We start from the raw sequence: 24,583 nt of genomic DNA on the forward strand, positions 1-24,583 counted from the left end.
TATTTTTGTGGATATTAGTTTTAACCTTTAATAAGACCATGAGAGCTATATCATGGAATTCGGTATATCTAGAAGAGGATTCTACTTCCCAAGATAGAACCCGCACTCATCATCTTTTGATAAAGTGGATCTACTAGTTAGGTCATTTAAGACAAACCTTGCGAGGGAACATAGTTTAGGACTAGAGGTTGCTACTAGAGACTACCCTATTTGATCCTACACCTTAAAGCCCACTTAGTGGTAAGTTAAAATCCCAACGGAATAGATCAAAATCAAATATCATTATTATATAAGAAAGACAATGATCAATACCAATCTACATCTTAAACTTAAACATAGAATAGCTCCATAAAACACAATTCAACATAGGTGAGAAAACCTTTCACCGAATCCATATGTGAGAATACCTTTCATATTTATGATCATAGTAGCATGTGAAAAATCTTTCACATTAACATTGATACTTTCCTCTCAAAAAATCCTCTAATTAGTTACATTAATATCATAAAAGCATGAAAATCTTCATAAATTCATATTTCATAGTTCACAAGCTTCATCATGTGTTCATAGTTTAAAATCATGAATCATGAATGGGTTCATGTAGATTCAACTCAAAATCATGTAATTACTTCAATTCATGCATTAGAAGATAGAAATTAATTAATAAAATCACAATTGAAGAGAACCCACCATGAAGATTGGATAAAACCCTACCATTGAATTGAGAATTGAACTTGTAAAATTGGAAGATCTTGGTAACCCTATGGAGGAAGGAATCCATAGGTGAATTAGTGATCAAAGCCCAAGAGCTATGGTTAATTAAATATTTGAAGTGAAATCCTAGCTTTTTTTCCTTAGCTTTGAGAGAACTTTGGAGATAAACTTGGAGGAAAATTTATGATTCAGGAGAATGTTTTAGAATGGGTAGTTTTAGAACTTAAATCACATATATAGGGCTTAGAATAGGGGTTAAAATGACATATCTTAGGTATTAAATACATAGGGAAAGACTAAAATATCCATGACTTAATATTTGACGGGAGACATATAGTGGAGACCTTCACAGACTATTCAGCCCTTCACGGTCCATCAAGGGTGTCGTACAGATGGGCCATCATTCAAGGTTTCCTTAAATGGCAAACTAGCTTCCCCTAAATGGGACGTAAACCCTTCCACGGACCATTTATGCCATCGTAGAGGGTTCATGGTCGGTCTAAGGTTGTCGACCTTCCCGTTCAACCCGGCGTACCTTTCCCAAACTCAAAGGTGTTACAATCGAGGTCATATTCCAGTTTGAAAGTTAGGTCTTGAGTCGGGTGTTAGAGTCTAGTCCCGATTTACAAGTCAGGGTCGAGTCCTAATTTAAAATTTTGGTTCCGCGTCAGGAGTCAGGGTCAAGTCCCTATTTAAATATTGGTCCTAGGTCTGGAGTCAGGAGTCGAGGTATAGTCTCGGATCAACGATGGGGTTTTGGTCGTACTTCAAAAGTTGGGTCTAACATCGGGTGTTTGGGTCATGTTTTGATTTTGATGTTGGATCCAAGTTAAGATGTGGGGTCACAATTTGGGTGTCAAGTCATATGTTAGTATGTCCAGGTCGGAGCCTAGGGCGGGTGTTGGGGTTGTATCCCATTTTAGATTTTGACGTCAAAAATTTAGTTTGAATATAGTGTCCTTAAATAAGAGTCGGGGTCAGGTCATGTGTGGAATGTCATGGTCGGATACCAAATCGATCATAGTATCGTGTTCTGGTTTGGAGTTCGGCTTCTGTCATGAATCCATAATTGGAACTTTTTTCGAGTTTGAAATTGTTTTCCTAAAAGGTATATTCTCCTCTCTAGTTGAAAAAGATCTAAAAAATATCCATTTACCCTATTAATTGCTAAGTTACATTATTTATTGTTCACTAAAAATTTTATCATTTTTTTATATAATGAAGTGTGATTTATTACTAGTCATGAGGTGGATTAAAATTGCAAATTTTAAAATAATTTTTTTAATTGGTACTATATATAAGGAAGAATATCCAATTTTTGTAGTCCTCGCATAATTTTATTTTCATTTCTATTCGATGTTTTACAAATTTGTAAGTCCTCACATATTTGATAAATTTTAAGAACTTTAATGATTTTCTAATGCTTTCAAAAATGATGATGTCATGAAAAATGTAATATAGTAAAATCTCTATAAATTAATATAGGTGGTGTCATAAAATTTTATTATTTTATAGAGATATTATTTAATCGATTATTACAAATTAGTATACATACTGCTTTCATTGTTTTACTTAATTTTACCAAGTCTACGTGTTTGTTCCTATATTTTGGGATAGGCTAGAGTCAATAACAAAGTATATCAGTACTTTGATATAGGAATATTTTCTACACCTTTTTAGGGGTCAAGTAATGCTACTTTTAGGAGTCAGCTATAGCTTTAGAGTTCACGTTATAAATTTCTTTTTTCTGCTGTATTTTCACATAAACTTTCAATAAAATGCTTTAGTTATTCTCCATATCATTTTCCTCTTCTAATCATTTCAATAAGAATTTTCTGTTCAGCTCTTTATTTTATGGTATCAGAGCCAAGTTGGAATTCTTCCATCTCTATTGTTGTTATCGTTCTGTGAGAAATTTTTTGTTGTGTAATATGGATCAATTTAATGGGGGAAGTGGTGCAAATGCACATAATGGTGTTGAGAAACCTGTAGGAACTAACTACAACTATTGGAGGATGTGTATGGATGCTTATCTTCAAGGTCAAGACTTGTGGGAACTGGTAGTTGGTTCAGATGTAAAAATTCCAGCAGATACCCCTGATAATGTTAAACCGCGTAGGAAATGTATGATTAAGTGCAGGAAGGCTCCATTTTCTTTAAGGACATCGATTAGCAAAGAGTTCATTGATCATGTTCGTGATGTTGGTTCTCCAGAGCAAGTTTGTGAAACTCTTGAAAGGTTATTTTCGAAGAAGAATTCAAAAGGATTACAATTCTTGGAAAATGAATTGGAAATGACGATAAAAGGAACCATGTCAATTGCAGAATACTTCTTGCGAGTGAAGAATATTTGTGCTGAAATTTCTGAACTAGATACAACCAAGAAAATTAGTGTAGCCCGTTTAAGGAGATTTCTCATCCGTGGTTTAAATAAGGAGTATACGCCCTTTTTCACCTCCATTCAAGGGTGGGAACAACAACCATTAGTTGAAGAACTGGAAAACCTGTTGTCTAATCAGGAAGCTTTGGCTAAACAAATGGCCAAAAGTTTCAACTCTGAACATGGAGTTGTTCTTTTTTTCAAAAGGAAAGTTAAATGAGGATGATCTAGAGGAAGGCACTAATTTGAGGAAGGTTGTTGGTAATAGTTCACAAGGATACAAATCAATCAGGTGTCATAGGTGTGGGAAGCTTGGGCATATTCAAAGATATTGTCGTGTTAAGATCTCCAAAGTAAATGATGCTTGTGAAGATGAACAAGATGATGCGCCTAAATGGGAGCATTGCTTTACTATTGAAGACGTTGAAATAAAATATAATGTGGCGTTTGAATCAGAACCAAATAAATCTCATATCAATTATGTTTATTTCAAGGAGGAGTGGATCATTGATTCTGGTTGTATGCACCATGTGATTGGCGATAATTCATTATTTTCAGAGCTGCGACAACTAAGGGAGAAAGAGTTATTGTAACGGATGATAACTCGACTTATCCAGTAATGAAGGAAGGTGTGGTTGAAATTGGTATTAATGATACAAATATCAAGCTAAATGATATCTATCATGTTCCAGGTTTGAAGAAGAATCTAGTTTCCGTCTCTCCAATTACTAATTCTGGAAAATATGTTTTCTTTGGTCCAGATGATGTGAAAGTAATTGGTAGCGTGAAATATATTGAAGCTGATGTTTTGTTTGCTGGTAAGAAGAAAGGCTTTTTATTTGTCATGTCAGCTGGAGAGGCATATGTGAAGAAAACAAGTCAAATAGATAATGCAGTGATATGGCATGCTCGGTTGGGGCATTTAGGTTATCAAATGTTGCAAAAGATCTCTTCAGATAAATTCTTAGATGGCATGCCACCTCTGAAAAATGCAAAAGAAAAAGTGATTTTTCAAGGCTGCCAGTATGGGAAATCACGTCGTCTTCCTTTTAAAAGCTCATCTAATCGTAGATCAGCTCCATTGGAACTAGTTCACACAGACTCGATGGGACCAACAAGAATAACAAGTTGTAGCGGCTACCAATATGCAATGATATTGGTAGATGACTTCTCTAGATTTACTTGGGTATATTTTTTTAAGGAGAAAAATGAAGCACTTCCCAAGTTCATTGAATTCAGCGGCATCGCAAAAAAGGAGTTTGGGCAAAAAATAAGGTGTATAAGGAGTGACAATGGTGGTTAATTTATGTCAAGAAAGTTCTTTCACTTTTGTGAAGAAAATGGCATTCATATACAAATGACGTGTCCCAATACCCCTCAACAAAACAGGGTTGCAGAAAGAAAGTTGGCACATCTCTCTTTAACAAGTCTTTCATGACTACACGATAAGAGTCTACCTTGCGAGCTGTGAGCAGAAGCATTTCAATATGCATGTCATGTCATAAATCGTTTACCTCCTTAGCCTGTTAAGGAAAAGACTCCTTTTGAATTTCTATATGATCAAAAGCCAAATGTTAGCTACTTTCGGGTCTTTGGTTTGATTTGCTATGTTCATATTCCTAAATCAAATAGAATCAAGCTTGATCCATAAGCAAATAAATGTATGTTTGTTGTTTATGATTCATACAAGAAAGGGTGGAAGTGTATGGATCCAGAAACCAAAAAGTTTGTTACTTCTAGAGATGTTGTGTTTGATGAAGTGTCATCTTGGTGTACAACCCAAAAATCAAGTCTGGAGAATGTCACACCTGGTGATTACCAAAATGAGTCATTGTTTCCTGAAATTAATGCTCAAGGAGTTGATGAATCCCCTAACCCAACTATGGAGCCCTCATCATCAGAAAATGGACAAACAATGGTTACCGTATCTTTGAGGGAGAAAAGGCAACCAAATCATCTCAAAGATTATCAAGTAAAGCTAATCCACTACACCGTGACTTCATGTTTTTTTACTGGAGCATTTGATGAAGAACCTACATGTTACGAGGAAGCTAAGTGTTGTAAAAAGGCGAAATAGCAATGTAGGAAGAAATTGATGCCTTAAGGAAGAATGATACATGGGAGCTTGTACCAAAGCCAAGAAGCAACAAACTAGTCACTTGTAAGTGGGTCTATCGACTGAAAAAAAATCAGACGACACAATCGAAAGATGCAGAGCTCGTCTCGTTGCTTGTGGATTTTCTCAAAGTTATGGGCATTACTATGAAAAGACCTTCAGTCTTGTGGCGAAAATGGTAACTATGAGATCGGTTTTCTCACTTGTTGCTTTTAGAAATTGGAAGCTATGGCAACTTGATGTAAAGAATGCATTTCTTTATGGATAGTTAGATTGTGAAGTTCTAATGGAGCAACCTCAAGGGTTCATCTCTAAGCAATTCCCCAATCATGTTTGTCGATTGAAGAAGGCGTTGTATGGCCTCAAACAATTTCCACGAACTTGGTATGGAAAAATTGCACAATATTTTATTTTTTGTGGATTTAAGTTTCTGATTCAGATTCTATTTTGTTTGTCAAATTAGAATCACAAATCCATTTGTTGGTGTTATTATATGTGGATGATATGATAATTACCAGAAGTGGTGAAGAAGAAATATCTCGATTGAAGGATGATCTGTCAATTCGAATTGAGATGAAGAACTTAGGTGAGGTTGAATGTTTTCTTGGTTTGGAAGTGGAGAAAATCAGCCAAGGGTACTTTATATGTCAAAGAATATATGCTAAGAATTTGTTGAAGCTTTTTAGCATGGGGGAGGCAAAAGATTTTAGCATGGGGGAGGCAAAAGAATTGGCAACTCCAATGGAGATAAATCTTAAGATGAAGAAAGATGAAGGTAAGTTGTTGAAGGATGCTAGACCATTTCGACAACTTGTTGGTAGTTTAATTTACTTAACTATCACAGGGCTGGAAATTGCATATTCTGTTAGTGTTGTCTCTCAATTTTTGCAGGATCCAAGAACTCATCATTTAGAGGCAGCAAAAAGGATTCTACGTTACATAAAAGGTTCAGTAGATTATGGTCTTTTGTATGAGAAAAGGATTGATTTTGTGTTACAAGGATTTATAGACGCAGATTGGGCAACTGATACGGCTGGTCGTCATTCAACTTCAGGGTATTGTTTCAACCTTGGATCTACGGCTGTTTCTTGGTGTAGCAAGAAGCAATCCATTGTTGCTTTGTCCAGTATGGAAGCGGAATATATAGCAGCGAAAATGGCAGCACAAGAATGCATTTGGCTAAAATGTTTTATGGGAGATATTTTTGGCAAAGTGGACTACGCTGTGAAAATTCAATGTGTTAATGAGAGTGCCATCAAACTTGCTTCAAATCCAATTTTCCATGGGCGTACAAAACACATAGATGTTCGTCACCATTTTATTCGAGAGAAATTATTGAATCAATAAATTGAATTGAAAGGAGTTCATACTAGTGCACAAGTAGCAGATACCTTTACAAAGGCTTTAGCAAAGCTTGATTTTGAAAAGTTTAGAGTTACTCTTGGAATCATTGAAAGTAAACATGCACTAAGAGGGAGTATTACAAATTAGTGTATTTACTGATTTAATTGTTTTACTTAGTTTTACCAAGTCTACGTGTTTCTTTCTATAGTTTAGGATAGGCTAGAGTCAATAACAAAGTATATCAGTACTTTGATATGGGAATATTTTCTGCACCTTTCTAGGAGTCAAGTTATACTACTTTTAGGAGTCAGTTATAGCTTTAGAGTTCACGTTATAAATTTCTATTTTCTGTTGTATTTTCACATAAGCTTTCAATACAAAGGTTTAGTTATTCTCCAGATCATTTGCCTCTTTTGATCATTTCAATAAGAATTTTCTATTCAACTCTTTGTTTTATCGATAAATTAAAATTTATTAATTTAAAGAATGGTTTGAGATTTTATGAAGGTTAATTTTGATTATATCAAAATAATTGTATCTTACTAATTTATGTATCATATTTATTGATTTCACATAAAGAAAAAATTAATACATAAAGTACAACGAATACATAAAATCATTGTATCTTACTAATTTAAACCTTGTGATGCTGGGATAATAAGAGCTTTCAAGATGTATTATCGTAACAGATTTTGTCATGGATATTAGAAGACTATGAAGTGGGACAAACTTATCCATCAAAGATTAATGTTTTGGATGTTTTCAATTTTGCAATCCCTAATTGCACAACAAATGTTCAGCATGAGACAATAGCAAATTGTTTTTGACACTATAAAATTCGTTCGGAGGACGCAATCTCAGAGAATTTGAATTAACTCACTTGTGAAAATGTCATTCATGAACTTGAGGTCATGATTAATGATCTCGGTTACCACAATAAAATTGATGTCAATAACCCATTTGATTATCCGGGTGAAAATGATACATGTTCAGAGGTCCAGAGCTTAGAAGAAATTGTGGATACCATCGGAAAAAGCAATGTTGATCATGAAGTTGAAGATGATAATATACCTTTAGAACCAGTTACGCATATGGAAGGACTTATCACATCTAGAAATCTTCACAATTTTATGGTGCAGTTCGAAAAGACAACACCAGAGCTCTTTGATTCAATAAGGAAAGTAAGAGATAAGCTTCAACTAGATTTAAATTTTAAGAAAAAATAGAACACAATAGAATCACATTTCACTAAATTGTCTTAGACATATTTATACTTTTAAAGAATTATTAATTTATGATATTAATGGGACCATGTATTTATATATGGATTTTTTGGAAATATATTATCTTATTATCTTATCGAAATTGGTGATTTTTTCCATTGGCCCAAGTCAGGACCGGAGGAAAATATTATTTTAGATTGATTATTAATTTACCTAGTATCAATTTATAGAGGTTTTACTGTATAGAACCAATGAAAATTATATATATAAAATTTTACCTTAAAAATTTATTGTAAACATAAACTTAATGCATGTTAGGATTTGAAACAAGTTGATTTATAGATAGACAATATAGAAACATACCTGAAGACATTATCATGGTACCTCCTTGTTCAAACCTTATGTTATAACAATTGTCAGCAGCGAAAGCGGCGAAGAAGTGTCTAGAGAACTATATGATAACTCTAGTGAGTGGTGTGGGATGACCAATTTATAAAGGCTAAGATTTAATATTAACCGTCCTTCAAATAACTAATCTAGCATATGAAAAAAAAATTCATTAGACATTAGTTAACAACTTTACATTAACTGGGCCACACAGAAAATAAATAAATAAAAATATTTAGTATACACAAGGAAATAATTATACTAGCATTCAATTTCTATCTCAATATAGGTTTAGTTATTGACTTAAAATATTATATTTATATTATAATTATTATTTATTTGATGTTATTTATAATTTAACTTTTAATATTTTAAATTTTCATTTATTTATCATACATCCGTACACATATAAGTATCAATAAAAATATCACTTATGATAGGTTTAAGTTTTAAATTTACAAAAAAAAATTAACTTATAGCTTTGTTAAATACTTTTAAAAGATTTTAAAATGCAAATTTTATTTTTCTATCTCAATTGAAAAAATGAGTTTCAAAATTTGAAAGTTAATTAATTTAATTTTATATGCATGCACTTTTAACATAATATATACATATAATTTATTTGATTTCTTTTTTAAAATTTAATATATACAAATTAACAAAAAAAATCCATTTAACCTTCATATGACATTATAACGACGTAGCCCACCAGTGATATTAGCCACTTAGGCCTAGACCCGCACGACTTTACCATGTGTCACTAGTGGTTGAGGTATAGTTACTTATATACGCAACATCTCACCTATATTTTGTTGATGTGGACTTCTTATCTTAAGGTGGCGCTTCATATATACCCATTTTATGGACTCAACATCATGGCTGAGGTTTTTCCTATAGTATGAGATTTGTGTAGACTCAACACTCAGGTTTGCCTCGCCATATCAGAATTAGCCTAAACTCAATTGAACTCGGGCCCACATCAACAAGGCTGATACAAGAGTGTTTCCGATACCATTTTCTAGATTCCTAGTCCGCTTTTTATATTGTTTGTTGTGGTCCATGACCCACACAATTTTAAAAAGGCGTTACTAGTGGGTAAGGCCTGCTTACTTATATACCCAATATCTCTCCTGGGTATTGCTTATGTGAAACCTTTTATCTTAAGCTGGGAAATCACATAAAGTTTGTCTCTACCTGAGTCTACACCCTACCTGTGACACGGTACTCGGAACCACAAGTGGTCCCAATCTTATCCTTGGCATAACATATCAAAACATATCATATGACACTAATGCAGAAGCTTAAACATATGCTTAATAAGTCTTAATATGGAATTCAATAAATCCATGATGACTAAACAACTAATGTATGAAATAACCCTCGAGCATTTAGACTGAAAGAAATAAGTTTACTGGAACATGGCCCCTAGCTACCTCGATCCAAATAAACAAAGGAACTACGTAAATTTGTCTAACAACTAATCAGGAGTTACCCGAAAGGTCATTTTTAGAAATTTTTATATAATCATCATTTCACCCCTCTCGATAGTTTCCTGAGTCATTTTTGATCAGTCATTAAAGTTGGTTTGATGAATATTGAGCTTGTTGTTGAGGATATGTAATTGTTAGAGTGTTGTTGTTGAATTGTGTGCTATGTAAATTGTGAACTGTTAGGTTGGGCTAGTTTTATGCAGGTTGTAGTTGTGGAGGTTTGGTTGGGGTGGTAGGAATACCCATATTCTATATTCTTAACTTGTGTTTAGGAGAATTTTCTTGTTGAGTACTGTGGTTTGGTACTCACCCCTTGCTTCTACATTTGTGTAGGTTATGAGCCCGGATATTCATGATACTCTCTTATCTTCTTTTCCAAGGCTTTCTATGAAGATTAATGAGGTAGATGATTGTCATCTCAGTAGACCTTTTCACTCCTATTTATGATCTTTTACTACTTTAGAGACAATATCATTTGAGACTTGATTAGTTCTTTCAAATCTATTGTAATAGATTAGAGGCTTGTGCACATGACAACCAAGTTTTCGGGGTATATTTAAGTTGATTATAAATTTCTGCATTATTTTATAGTATTGGACTTTTATTCTTATTTTACTTCCGTATTTATCGTGTTAGTTGGATTTTAGGCTGACTTGTCTTAGTGGGATAAGACATGTGTCATCACGTCCATTTTTGGGTCGTGACAAACTATTAGCTGGAACTAATGCAACCTCACTAACCATGAGTTTGAGTAAGGGCGTCAGAATCAACATCATAAAAATATGCGACATAGAGAAATTATGTGTCAGTATGTGGAATATATTGAGTAAATAAGGGGCACTACATTAATCGTATAATGGCATAATGAGGACAGTGAAATACAATTCCCAAAATCATATACATAGTGAAAGAACTAAGAGAAAACAATTGGAGTTCATATCTAAGTATCATTCACATTCTTCTTTCAAAAGTATATATAGAGATGGGTCTATTTCTATAGCCTTTTATAATCATAGTTGTAAACAACATACTTACAGTGAATCAAATAGAGTTAAGAGCATATTGTAAAAATATACATAAATTGGGGGATTTCTTATAACCAACATATACCATGTGAGCTCATGATGCCCGGCCTTCAAAGAGAAATGAAAGGATTTTTTGAGCATTTTTTCACTTATCCAAGGAATCACTAACAACTAACCCCAGTTGGGAGGCCTTCCCTATACCTTGATAGTTTATAAGACCGTATCATATCTATGTGGATCCACTAATCAGAGCCTCTCAGGACCAAATGGTGTTGTCTGACAAAATCGTATACTCAAAACCTACGATGGCATGCAGTTATGAGACTTGGGTTTTCTAAATCCATGTTGTCTTCGCACTATATCTTCCTCCCAAAATAACATACATACATATTAATGCTCATAAGGAAAATAATATTCATCTATCTTAATCATATACGTGATTGAGCTCAAAATGCATATCTAAAATAACCTGTATGGAGGTTGAAGTTCATATCATGCGAATTGTCTTACTCGAAAGCCTAAGGGTTTATATGATCAAATAAATCATTCTAAATCAGTTCAATGTAGTTTAAAAGGCTAAAATAATATATATGAAGCCTTCTACTCGTAACTCCCTATAATGAAAACTTTGTGGTGTTAGAAAGAAGACTCATAGACCTTTAATTTGATAGGTCATGGTCTACCTAATTAATTATATACTGAGACATATGGTCGTTTGAAGTTGACCCTTTTATGAACTAATGTGAAAAACTTGAGCCGGTAGGAAGGTTTTGAATTAGACATAGTACATGAGGTCTCTTATGACCCTAAACACTTCCAATACTCTTCTCACTAATAGGAATGAATCATAAAACATAAACACAAGTAGGACATCACCCGATTCAAGGTTGTATACTTACGAAGAAATATTCGGATTCTAAGAGTAGAGTTGCGAGGTGTTCCAATCATTTTTTATTTTAATATTTTAGGAGTCCTTAAAAAATGCCAAACTGATGTGTTAAAAAAAATTCTTTTTTTAAAAAAATCTATGAATTTATTTTTTAGTATTGATTTGGGTCCAAACAAAGCATGGGCCAAATAAAACTAATGTAATAAAAATTTAATACATGAACTCGACAAACATAAAATAGATTCACTAAGACATTATCTTTTTTAATTGAAAAACATATTTATATTTCTTTCACAACATTTACATATATAATAATAAGCACTAATTGCATTAACCTTCGTATATATTTGGTTGTTTGAATTCCCTCTGTCAATGGTAATAAATCCTCCTAAACAAGTTTTTGCACGGATTTTCTTTTCAACAAATCGGTATTTTTAATTTAAGTTCATTTTATTTGAAGTGTTAATTTTTGTTTATGTAGTTTATTTAATAATTAATTGTGAATGAAATTTTTTTTGGGCATAAGTACTCACATGTTATACCCCATATGATTTGATTTCTAAACACCTAGCTAGTTCTAATGGACATAAAATTTTAGTTTCTATAAAGGAAAAAAGTTAAAGATCTATATATTTTAGAAGAAATTTCTGCAATTTCGTGTTTATTCGTGTATTTTTTCTTTAAATTATAAAAGGTACATATGTCCTAAAAACAATTTAGTTTATAAACACTATAATAACTTCTAAAATACTATAAATTTTATCTCATCTTCTTATTTCTTCTCCTACTCCTCTTCTTCTACTGGTATGTGTATGTATCAATGAATACAATTTTACCAATGAATAGAAATTGTATCAATGAATAAATTGTATCATCAGATTCAATTGTATCAATGTTGTATCAAGTTCAACATTTGTATTTGTATAATTGATTGATATCATTTGTATCAATGTTGTCTCAATTGTATTAATGAATAATACATTTTGTAGTTATATACAATTGTATGAATGTTGTATCAAATTAAACATTTGTATTTGTATAATTATTGTTATCATTTGTATGAATGGCGTATGAGTGTTGTATTAGCGAATACATGTATATTTATATTTTTTATCACGGAAGAGGATTTGTATAGTTGACACTTCTCTTTTGTATAGTTATAATTGGATGTTAAGATTGTTATTCGTATAATTAATTGCTATCATTTGTATTTGTATTGAGGGGGAGGTTAGAGAAAGGCGAGAGAGAAGGAGGAAAGGAGAGGAGAGAGGAGAGAGGCAAGCAAGTGTGTAGAGAGAGAGACGAGAGAGGTGAGCAAGAGTGCTGAGAGAGGAAGAGAGGTGATCGATCGATAGTGTAGAGAGAGAGGAGAGAGAAAATAACAACACCCTAACTATAGAAACATATTGTAATTCTTTCAAACTATAATGATATATTTTAAATACATCATGTATGCCTAATTACATAATTTTCCATATATTCTAGATATATAGCTCAGTTATACATAACTTTGGTTCTATTATGAAATCATGCGTGAACTTGAAAGTGGATTTTTCTGTGGTAAGCTTTGTCAGATGTATTAAGTTGTTAAGACATTTTTATTAGGTCACAATATAACTCCGACAAGCTGAAATTAATTTTTTTGGTAAACTCGAACTCTCTGGAATTTTTTCTTAACTCAATGAAATCTGAAGTTGAGAACCGAGTAAAAATAGGAGTAGAGGGGGTTCTATTTATAGACCACAAATAGCTAGGGTTCAAAATTCAAAATTTGTTGGATGGATTTAGAATACGGATTTGAAATTGAATTTTGAGTCACTGAATGGGACAAAGATTCTGGTCTTGGTTCTTGTTAATTGAATGTATAAACTAACAAAACATAGAGTCAAACAGAATAGATATTACCTTTTAATCAAAAGTTGACATAATCCATTACTTCCGTTGCTCGAAGTAGGTTAGTTAGCTCTAAAGGAGAACAAAAGAGACCCGCAAGTTTCTTTATCCAGCGGGTAAAAACATGTGGGTGAACTTGATTGTCAAAGAAGACAAACTCCTTTATATTACTCTCAAAAGAGGGAGCAACATCTGGAGACAACGAAAGAGGACTGAGAAAAAAGCGACCAATATCAAACATTGATATGAATTGGATCTTCTATTTCTTGAGGAAGCTCAAATTGTAGAGGAAAATGTACGCAAACTACTAAAGAAGGTTGAGAACTTGTGGAGGAGTTTAATGTAGTGCATAAATTAAAATAGAGGATTCTGAATTTGAAATAGCATAAATTATTTTACTATATTGGAGGATTCATAGAAAGTTGACTTTACCGATAAGATGCTTGCTCACAGGGGAGCATTAAGAAAAATGTTTAGTTCATGTAAAGTGTCTTCAAGCATCTGAGGAGTGTATAAAATATAAATGTGAAACTTAAAATGACTAGTCTATGCTAAAAATGGTAAGGTACAAAAAAAATATAGATGTGCTCCTCTTTATTTACTCAGAAAGATCCCTGGGCAATTTTTTCCTCAAATGTGATTCGAATTTTCAATGAAATGTTGTCACATATATTATTGAGACAAAAAGTCAATAGAGTTCGATGAACCTAACGCTCACATAGAGAGAAGATTACAGGCAAAAACTTTAGTCTGTCCGAACTCTTTTGGCGTAACTCTCACTATGCAACAGGAGAGTTAAATAGGAATTCTCCTCTTTCCCCTTAAAACACACAACCTTGCATGGTATGGGGTTGTCACTTGTGTTCTTATCTAGGAAAGAAAAAATGAATTTGATGAATGTAAAGTAGAGAAGCCAACTTAGCGTTTTATCTTTATTCCACAATAATGAGAAACAATGATACCCGTTTACTATTCCACTAATTTAGCAAATGCAAATTAACACAAAGTAAATGTTGAAAACTATCTATTTCCCTGTAATTGAAGCTGAAGAGTCTAGATAAAACCCAAATACAGGAGTCCCTCCCATTCAGAGAACCTGCTTAGGAAAGGATATCGCAACTTGGATTTCTCTCTACAGGTGCATCAATAGTTCTAGAGCATATTCCGGGACAGTGCTGTATGTTCAAGCCCTGAAGGTTCTGAACCAAATCGAGCAAGAAAGGTAAGCTATTGTCCGACACAAAAGGGCAACCATACAGTGAGAGGATCCACAAATGAAGTTGTATAGCACTGGCCAATATTTACTCCCTGAATCGGTGATTCCACTCTTAGAAACATAGAGTACATTAAGCATCCAACAAGACTTCAAAATTTCTACTAATGTTGCATCAGTAACTTGTATGCAACCATCTACGAGCAGAGACTTCAGAGATCCCCCGGTTAGCTTAACAATGGTTGAAACTGATATGTCTGTAATATTGACACACCCGCTTAAATTCAACTTCACCAAATTAGCAGAATAATTTTGAACAAGAGGGGTGAGCCCCTCGTCAGTAATTCTAAGAAGACCACTCAGATCTATATCAGTCAATTTCCGACACAGTCCACCTACTACATCAATTGTAGTATTGCCTACTCCAGGACAGTTGCTAATAGCCAAAGCTACTAGTGAGTTATATCAAGAATCCACCAAATTTAATGGATAGTCTTCCACACCAATGCAGCTCACCAAGGAAAGAGTCTCTAGTTTTCTACAAAAGTTTAAAAGTATACTTAGAGACAGATCCCTGATGCATAGGCCCTGGAGCCTTACTTCTGTTAAAACTTTTCCAGCTAAATAAAATAGAACTGCTAATCCGTGATCCCCAATGAGTGGAGAATTTTTTAATACCACAATTTTCAGGTTTGGACAATATTGACCCACAACTTTGAGCGACTCATTCCCAATGTTTGAACAAGAATCTATTGTTAAAGAGGTCATATTGGGACAGTTCTTCGCAATGTCCAACAAAAACTTGTCAGTAATTATTGGGCATTGGAAAAGATCAAGCTTCTCTAATAGATGGCACCCATGAGCTATTTCAGATAAGCCTTTATCACCAACAAAAGAAACATTCCACAAGGAAAGATCTCTAAGAGTAGGGCAATCTCGAGTAATAGCCGCGAGACCAGCATCAATAACACCACGACAAGGATTGTTTCCTGAATGGTAACTTTGCTAAGCCTCCATGATTTGTTGTTCGAATGGCAATAGCAGCAAGCCTGACATCTGGGGCTTCCCTGCCAAAAAGGGACCTGACAAGATATCCCTCACCTTCTATACCATTAGATTCTACAATCTCATCCTTGCGAATATTGCTTAAAAGCATAATCCATTGCTTGGAAACACAAGCACGTACACTTCTCTCTTGGCCACTGTGAAGACGTTTGAATACCTCAAAGAGGCATTCATCAGGAAGAATTTCAATGGAAGGATAATTCCTCTGCTCAAAATTTTGAGAAGCGGTAGTGGCACAAATCCTCTCCCTAGAAGGAAAATTTACATTCCAATTTTGACCACGTGATAAAACCAGAGATGATTGTCTTGAACTTGGATATGAAGCTCGGAAAAAAGCACCATTTTCTGAAAACCAAAATATTAAATACATCAGACAAAGATGGGAACAGAAACTTATATACATGATATATCCATCTGTTTTCTTATCACTATCATATATAAACTATCACCTGAAAGACGGAGAAAAAAAATAAGATAAAGACACAAGCTTTGCGTTTAGTGCGATTTCCATATTTTTCATGGTTGGTTGACTTCAATGTTTTTGAAAATAGTTTCCAAATAATCATATTTTCTCAAAATTAAGGAAAATTACTTAACTCCAAAAATAATAAGAAAAACATTTTCTAAAACTCATTTTCAACTAACACCTCAACTTTGGTTAGGGTTGCAACCATCTACAAGCAGAGACTCTAGTTACCAATTTTTCAAATTAGTATCGAGAATCGATAATTACGATGTGGGGTTGCAGTTTGGGTGTTGGGTCACGTGTTAGGGTGCCTAGGTCGGGTGTTGGGATTGTATCCCATTTTGTGTGTCGGGGTCAAAATCAGGTCTTAATTCAATATCGGGTCCCTAAACAAGAATCGGGGTCAAGTCCTTGGTCAGGTGTCAGGGTGGGATACCAAATTGATCATAACATTGTGTTCAGGTTCGGAATTGGGGTTGGGTCCTGAATCAATAATCAAAATTATTTTTCGGGTTAGAAACAATTTTTCTAAGAGGTATATTCTACTCTGTAGCTGGAAAAAAATGTAGAAAAAGTTTTTAACTCACTCCATCAGTTTCTAAGTTACATTATTTGATGATCATTAAAAAAAATATTTTTTTTATATAATGAAGTGTGATTTATTACCAGTCATGAGTTGGATTAGAATTGCAAATTTGGAAAATAATTTTTTTTAATTACTACTATATATAAGGAAGGATATCCAATTTTTGTAGTCTTCATATAATTTTCTTGTCATTTCGATTCGAAGTTTTTCGAATTTGTAAGTACTCACATGTTTGTTAAATTTTAAGAACTTTAATGATTTTCTACAATTCTTTGAAAAATGATGATCTAATGAGTTTCACTGCTTGTAGATGGTTGCAATCCTAACCCAACACCTCAACCAACCTAAATCGAATCCATGTTACCAATTCTCGATACTAGTTTGGAATCTGACTCATGATTGTCAATTTGGGACCCAACTCATGACCTTTATGCAAGACCCAACTCTCGAGTCTAAAATTTGCTCTGGGTTGATCTTCTATTTGGGTGTCAAATCCTAGGTAGGCATTCAAGGTCGAATTCTAGGTTGTGTGTTGGGGTGGTGATGTGAGTCAGGTGTTAGAATCTGGTTTTGGGTAGAGAGTCGAGGTCAGGTCACAAGTTGGTTATCGGATTCATACACATGCTCAAACAGCAAACCAAGGTGGAGACTGAAAAAGCGGGTTTGGTCCTAGTGGGGTCAAGCCCAATTGAAGAAAAATCCATGTGCCAATTTACTTGGATAGGAATTAAACTTTGAGAGCAAGCTAACATTTGTAGAAGACAAATTTTGTATTTCTTTTCTTTGTGCTTGGAGCCTACGTTTGACCACCTACAAAAGGATGGTGATTCTTCATTGTTGAAGTCATCCTAAAATCATAGTAAAATACATTAGAAGAGTAGAGAATCAGTAGAGTGATTCTCTTAGATGTATTAGAGATCTCTTGTCACGCCCCGAGGCTACACCCTGGGCGGGACTGGCACTCGAAGACCATTGATGGCCCCAAGAGAACCCTTGGACTGGCTTACTTAACTCACCGGAAGACAATATTCATATCTATAATGATCAATGAACTTAACTTAGATGAATAATAAAATAATGAAAATGTTTAAAAGATTAAACATTCAACTTGGCCAAAATTGGCAACTCAAGTCTTTAACATAAGAATGATAATTAAAAGACTACTGAACTACTAACTGTCTATGAAACCTCTACAACAAAGAGGGATGTCCGGACAGGACCCCCGATCATCCTAACATCTCAAAGTCTAGAAATCAAATAAAGGAGTCCTCTGAAATACAAAGAGGCTCACCAAAAGACTCTGAATGCTCAAGCTGGACCAACGAGGCGCTGGGTGCTAATCCTGTTTACCTGCATCTGCATCATAATAATATGCAAGCCAACTGGCATCAGTACATTGAATGTACGAGTATGTGAGTTGGAATGCTAACAAACATAGGCTCGAAAGAGATTATGAAAGAAACACCTACCTGGCTCTTCTCAACTCATTGATACTCAACTCAATATAAAGCAGTAAAACACATGCGATATATATATATATATATATATATATATAAAGCTTATAAAACAACTGAAAACAACCTTAGTTCGTTAAAGATAAAGTAATAACAAACTTAACTTTACTCATTTAGAAAGTAATATAACTTATGTGGGAGATTCTCTAACCAACAACCATCACTATGAGCCTAAGTGATGGTACAACGATTTACCTCACGTTGCCAAGGACCGTCCTATACCTTGCCATCGGTATAGAGCCTCAGCTACTTAGTGGATCCACTAGTCTATGCTAAAAAGCACTAAGGAATCATCTAAAAAGTGTGATCCTTTTTCTGCCCATGATGGCTACATGCTTTATGGGGGCTTGAGTTAATATGAACTCACGTCCCCATATCGGTGCTCAATACTACTCACAAAATATACTTAGCTCATATGTTTTTAAAACAACTTCTTCTCTGGTTTGAGATAATTGGTCAAACTTTGCTTAAAAGGCTCTCTTGGAATCAATGTTCCCTTTTGCTGTTCAAAACTCTTTTGAAAATCTCAGTTTCCTCTCATCTTAAATGTGAAAACATTTACTCTTGCGAATACTTAGTTCTCATATATCATTTTAAAGAAAATTGACTTTGCTCTAACTCTTTATTCAACATCTAAACTTAAGTCTTAAAACAAAGTTAAAACATTTGTAAAAGACTTATGAAAACTTGAAATGAACTTCCCTTATTTGACTCTTGACTTTGATCTTAACTCCTCTTGACTTGACTCTTAACTGATCCTTGAATTAAATTATGGATTCAAGGATTATGATTGGTGTTTGGAAAGATATCATATTATTTAGGTATGATTTTAGATAGCTAAACATGAGAAAAGACCAAAAATCAAGATTTGAAGGTGGGTCTGCGACGCGGAAGCATAATTAAATTTTAGTTCCTACAACGTGTTTTGAGGAACTGCACCTCGTGTCAGCTCCAGGACGCGAAGCTGAAACTTTAAATCAGGGAACTAGGTGCGCGACGCGCGGGCACCCTCTTCTTCGTTTTACAGCCCCAATTCACCCAAACTCGATTTTTTTTCTCAAATTACTTTTAGATACAGATACCCAGCAAAACTACTTAAGAACCTAACTCGAAACAACTCTATAATGTGACGTAATGAACTTAGAAACATCCCAATTTAAAAACAACATTCAAATTCAAGAATTCATGTCTAGAACATCAACTTTCAAACTCTTTCAGGACAAAATTCACTGAACTTAACATGTTTGGCGCGTGGGTGAATGAACCCAACATTATGAGACATTCACATACATTGTAGGGTCAAATCCTTGGCTAATCTGCAACCGAAATCGATCGTTCTAGGCTAATCTTGCTTTTCCTCTTCTCCTTTCTCTTGTGTTCTTTCTCCAAAAGCCCTAACACTATTTCTCAAAAGTATAAACTGAACTAACTCAGTTTTGACCTCAACTATTTTATTAAAAATGGATATAATTAATTGGGTAAGGAAAAGACCAAACTACCCTTCAAAAATTCAGATTGGGCATTTTTTTATTCGAACACCCCAACTTCCAAAGAGCATAACTCACTCATACAAACTAGGAATCGTGTAAATTTTTCTGAGCTAGGAGTTATGGTCGTTTGAAGTTGACCGAAAACTCACATTAACTTACTTAAAATTTTCCATATTTCCTTATACTTTCCAAAAATACCTATTTCCAGATTTTAAACTTCTTTCTAGTTCTTTCTAGTTGCGAGATGTTACAATATCTCCCCCTTGGGAACATTCGTCCTCATACGAGATTTTACTCTTACTAAGCTAAGGGTGGTAACATCAAGTTCAAACATCCCAAAAGCAATTTCAAACAAAGAATATGCTCACCCATAATTTAGATACTACTAAGAAGAAAATTAGTACTTTAGTCTGCATTTTCTCCGGTTTCAAAAAGATGTGGATATCTCTTCTTCATGTCCTCTTCAACTTCTCAAGTTGCTTCTTCAACAAATTTGTTCCTCCGAAGGACTTTGACTGACACAATCTCCTTTGTTCTCAACTTGCGAACTTGGTGATCTAGATTCTGAACCGGAATCTCCTCATAAGATAAGCTATCCTTGATCTCTATATTTTCAGTTTCTATGATCAATGAAGGATCACCCATGCACTTCTTCAACATGGAGATGTGAAACACCGGATGAACCGCTGCTAATTCTTGTGGTAGCTCCAACTCATAAGTTACATTGCCAATCTTCTTGGCTATTCTATAAGGTCCAATATACCGAGGACTAAGCTTACCCTTCTTACCAAACCTTATAACATACTTCATTGCTGAAACTTTTAAATATACCCATTCATCTACCTCGAACTCTAAGGCCCTTCTCCTAACATCAGTGTAGGATTTCCGACGACTCTGTGCTGTTTTCAATCACTCTTGAATTACTTTCACCTTCTCCATAACTTGATGAACTAAATCTGGTCCTATCTACCCTGCTTCACCAATTTCAAACCATCCAATAGGAGATCTGCATCTTCTCCCATAAAGAGCTTCATAAGGAGCCATTTGGATGCTCGAGTGATAACTGTTGTTGTAAGCAAACTCAATGAGAGGTAGGTAATCATTCCAATTCCCTTTTGAAATCAATCACACAAGCCCTCAACATATCTTCTAATGTATGAATAGTGCGCTCTGCTTGTCCGTCAGTCTGAAGATGAAAGGCAGTACTTAAGTTCACCTTTGAACCCAAACCTTTCTGAAAAGATTTCTAGAATTGTGCAGTAACTTGTTCACCTCTATCTAAAATAATGGAGATTGGAACTCCATGAAGTTTTACCATCTCTTGATTAAATAACCTGGCATAATCTTCTGCTGAATGGGTAGTCTTTACCGGCAAAAAATGGGCTGATTTTGTCATTCTGGCGACGATCACCCAAATAGAATCATGTTGTCTATGAGACCTTGGCAAGCCGTGGATGAAATCCATATTAATCATCTCCCACTTCCATTCCGGAAGTTCTATTTTCTATGCAAAACCACCGGGCCTTTGGTGCTCTACTTTAACTTGCCGGCAATTTGGACACTTGGCAACAAATTATGCAATGCTCTTCTTTATATTATTCCACCAATACACTTCTTTCAAATAACGATACATCTATGTGGAACCCGGCTAAATGAAATATTTGGAGCTATGAGATTCCTCCATGATCCTTTCTTAGAGTCCATCCATCATTGGTACACACAACCTACCTTGATATCTCAATACACCATCTCCCCCTTGTTCAAAAGAAAATACTTTTTTGCCGATGAAGATTTTCCTTCAATTCAAGCAAAATGGGGTATTGGTAATGCTTACCTTTTACTTCTGACACTAATGATGACTCAGCCCCATTCGTCACCACTATACCTCCTTCTGTTGAATCCATAAGTCTAACTCTCAGGTGTGCCAGTCTGTGCACATCTTTTGCTAACTCTTTCCTTCCTTCTTCAACATGGGCGGTGCTACCCATAGACAACCTGCTTGAGAAATCAGCAACAACATTATCCTTACCTGGGTAGTAAAGAATACTCATGTCGTAGTCCTTGAGTAACTCTAACCACTTTCTCTGTCTGATATTAAGCTCTTTCTGAATTAACACATATTGAAGGCTCTTGTGATCGGTGAACACATCCATATGAACACCATACAAATAATGGCGTCATATCTTCAAAGAGAAAACTACAGCAGCCAACTCTAGATCATGGGTTGGATAATTCTTCTCATGAACTTTCAACTGTCTGGAGGCATAAGCTATAATTTTGTCATTCTGCATTAAGACACACCCCAAACCAACTCTAGATGCATCACAATACACCACAAAACCTTGAGTACCTTCTGGTAAGGTCAAAACTGGGGCAGTAGTCAACCCTTCTTTCAATTCCTGAAAGCTTTTTTCACAAGCTTCAGACCATTGAAATTTCACTGCCTTCTGAGTCAACTTGGTCAAAGGAGATGAAATAGACGAGAACCCCTCTACAAACCTTCTATAAAAGCTAGCCAAACCCAAGAAACTCCTAATATCAGTTGGAGATGTGGATCTAGGCCAATTTTGAATTGCCTCAATTTTCTGAGTATCGACTTTAATTCCTTGTCCAGATACAATATGTCCTAAAAATGCCATAGACTCAAGTTAAAACTCACACTTAGAGAACTTGGCATACAACTCCTTATCTTTCAAAGTATGGAGAACTATTTTGAGATGGCTTGCATGGTCTTCTTCATTCCTTGAATAGATTAGTATGTCATCAATGAGGACGATAACAAACATATTTAAATAAAGTTTGAAGACTCTATTCATAAGATCCATGAGCGTTGCTGGTGCATTGGTCAAACCAAAGGATAGGACCAAAAACTAATAATGACCATATCTGGTTCTAAAAGCTGTGTTTGGAATATCACATTCCCTTACTCTTAATTGATGATAGCCTGATCTGAGGTCAAAGAAACAAGAAGCACCATGAAGCTGATCAAAAAGATCATCAATTCTAGTAAGAGGATACTTATTTTTTATGGTAACCTTGTTCAACTGACGGTAATCTATACATATCCTAAAGGAACCATCTTTATTTCTCATAAACAAGACCGGAGCGCCCCAAGGTCAGACACTTTGTCGAATGAAACGCTTATCTAATAGATCATTTAACTGCTCTTTTAACTCAGCTAGTGCCATTTTGTATGGCGGAATAGAGATAGGACGAGTATCTGGAATGATGTCAATACCAAAGTCTATTTCTCTCTCAGGAGGGACTCCGGGTAGGTCATTAGAAAAGACTTCTGGAAACTCTTTTACTATAGGCACTGACTGAATGGGAGGCACCTCAATACTTGAGTCATTAACTCGGACTAAGTGATAGATACAACCCTTCGAAACTAACTTTCACACCTTAAGGTATGAAATGAAATGACCCTTAGGCACTATTGAGCCACTACTCCAGTCTATGACTGGCCTATTAGCAATCTGAAACATAACAAATCGAGTTCTACAATTTAGTGATACATAATAAGCCTGAAGCTAGTCCATACCTAGAATGACATCAAAATCCACCATGTCTAGCTCAACTAAATCAGCCATGGTGTCTTTGTGATTGATGGAAATGGTACAATCACGATAGACTCGCTCAGCTAGAATAGACTCTCCAACAAGTGTAAAAACACAGAAGGGTTCACAAAGTTTCTCAGGAATAACTTCAAACTTATTTGCAACATAAGGGGTTACAAAAGATAAACTTGCTCCTGGGTCTAGCAAAGCATAAACATCAAAAGTAAAGACTTTGATCATACCAGTGATAACATCTGGAGAGTTCTCTTGCTTTTGGCGACTAGTGATTGCATAGAGGTGGTTTGCTCCTCCACCAGTACCGGAAATAGCTCCTCTAGGTGCAGCCCTGTCTAGTTGAGCAACTGATGAAAACTGGACTCTATTGCCTAGATTTCCACTACCTTGCTTATTCTTAAGACACTCTTTCATGAAGTGTCCCTCTTGCCCACACTTGAAACAACCTGTCTGGCCATCACGACACTTACCTGAGTGGTTTCTACCACATTTACCACATACAGGAGCCCAACTATTATCTTGTTCCATACTACCTTGAGACTGTGTTGGTCTAGCTCTGAAGTTCTGTGAATTCTGGCCATTATACTCACCTTTGTTCTTAGGAGCAGGTGCACTAGCAGAAGATGGTGCAGGCCCCTTTTACTTCTGAAAGAACGAACGATTCACACTACCCTGCTACTGCCCAGACTCATTTCTTGTCTTCACTTTCTTATTCTTGAACTCCTCTCTATCTCTAAGATTCTCTTCCTTTACCTGCTACACATAGACCATCAACCTCAAAATTTCCATGTCCCCACTAAGCATTGCTGCCCGGCTCTCTTTTCTTGATAAACGGCCCAACCCATTAATGAACAAGTTCATTCTACTTCTCATGTCCTTAACCATCTCTGGAGCATAACAGGATAGTTGTGTGAACTTCAACCCATATTCATGAACACTTAGAGAATCCTGCTAAAGTGTGAGGAACTCACATACCTTGGCCTCTTTCAGGTCCCGGGGAAAGAAACGCCCCAACAAAGCTTCCTCAAAACAGGCCCAACTCGCAGGTTGTGCATCCTCAACTCTACCCCCTTTCCATTGATCAAACCAGGTCCTAGCAACATTCTTCATCTGGTATGCACCTAGCTCAACTCTCTCAGTATCAACAACATGCATCACGTCGAATACCTTTTTTAGTTCCTCAATAAAGTTCTCTGGATCCTCAATAGTGTTGGAA

The 24,583-nt window shown here is 35.2% G+C and overlaps 1 pseudogene; it reads right to left on the bottom strand.

Moving 5' to 3' along the window:
• Window positions 1-14,561: 14,561 nt before the first annotated feature.
• LOC125873733 (EIN3-binding F-box protein 1-like) lies at window positions 14,562-23,895 on the bottom strand (annotated as a pseudogene).
• Window positions 23,896-24,583: the final 688 nt, after the last annotated feature.

Source organism: Solanum stenotomum, chromosome 8, assembly GCF_019186545.1.
Source record: "Solanum stenotomum isolate F172 chromosome 8, ASM1918654v1, whole genome shotgun sequence".
In the NCBI taxonomy this organism is placed as follows: Eukaryota; Viridiplantae; Streptophyta; class Magnoliopsida; order Solanales; family Solanaceae; genus Solanum; species Solanum stenotomum.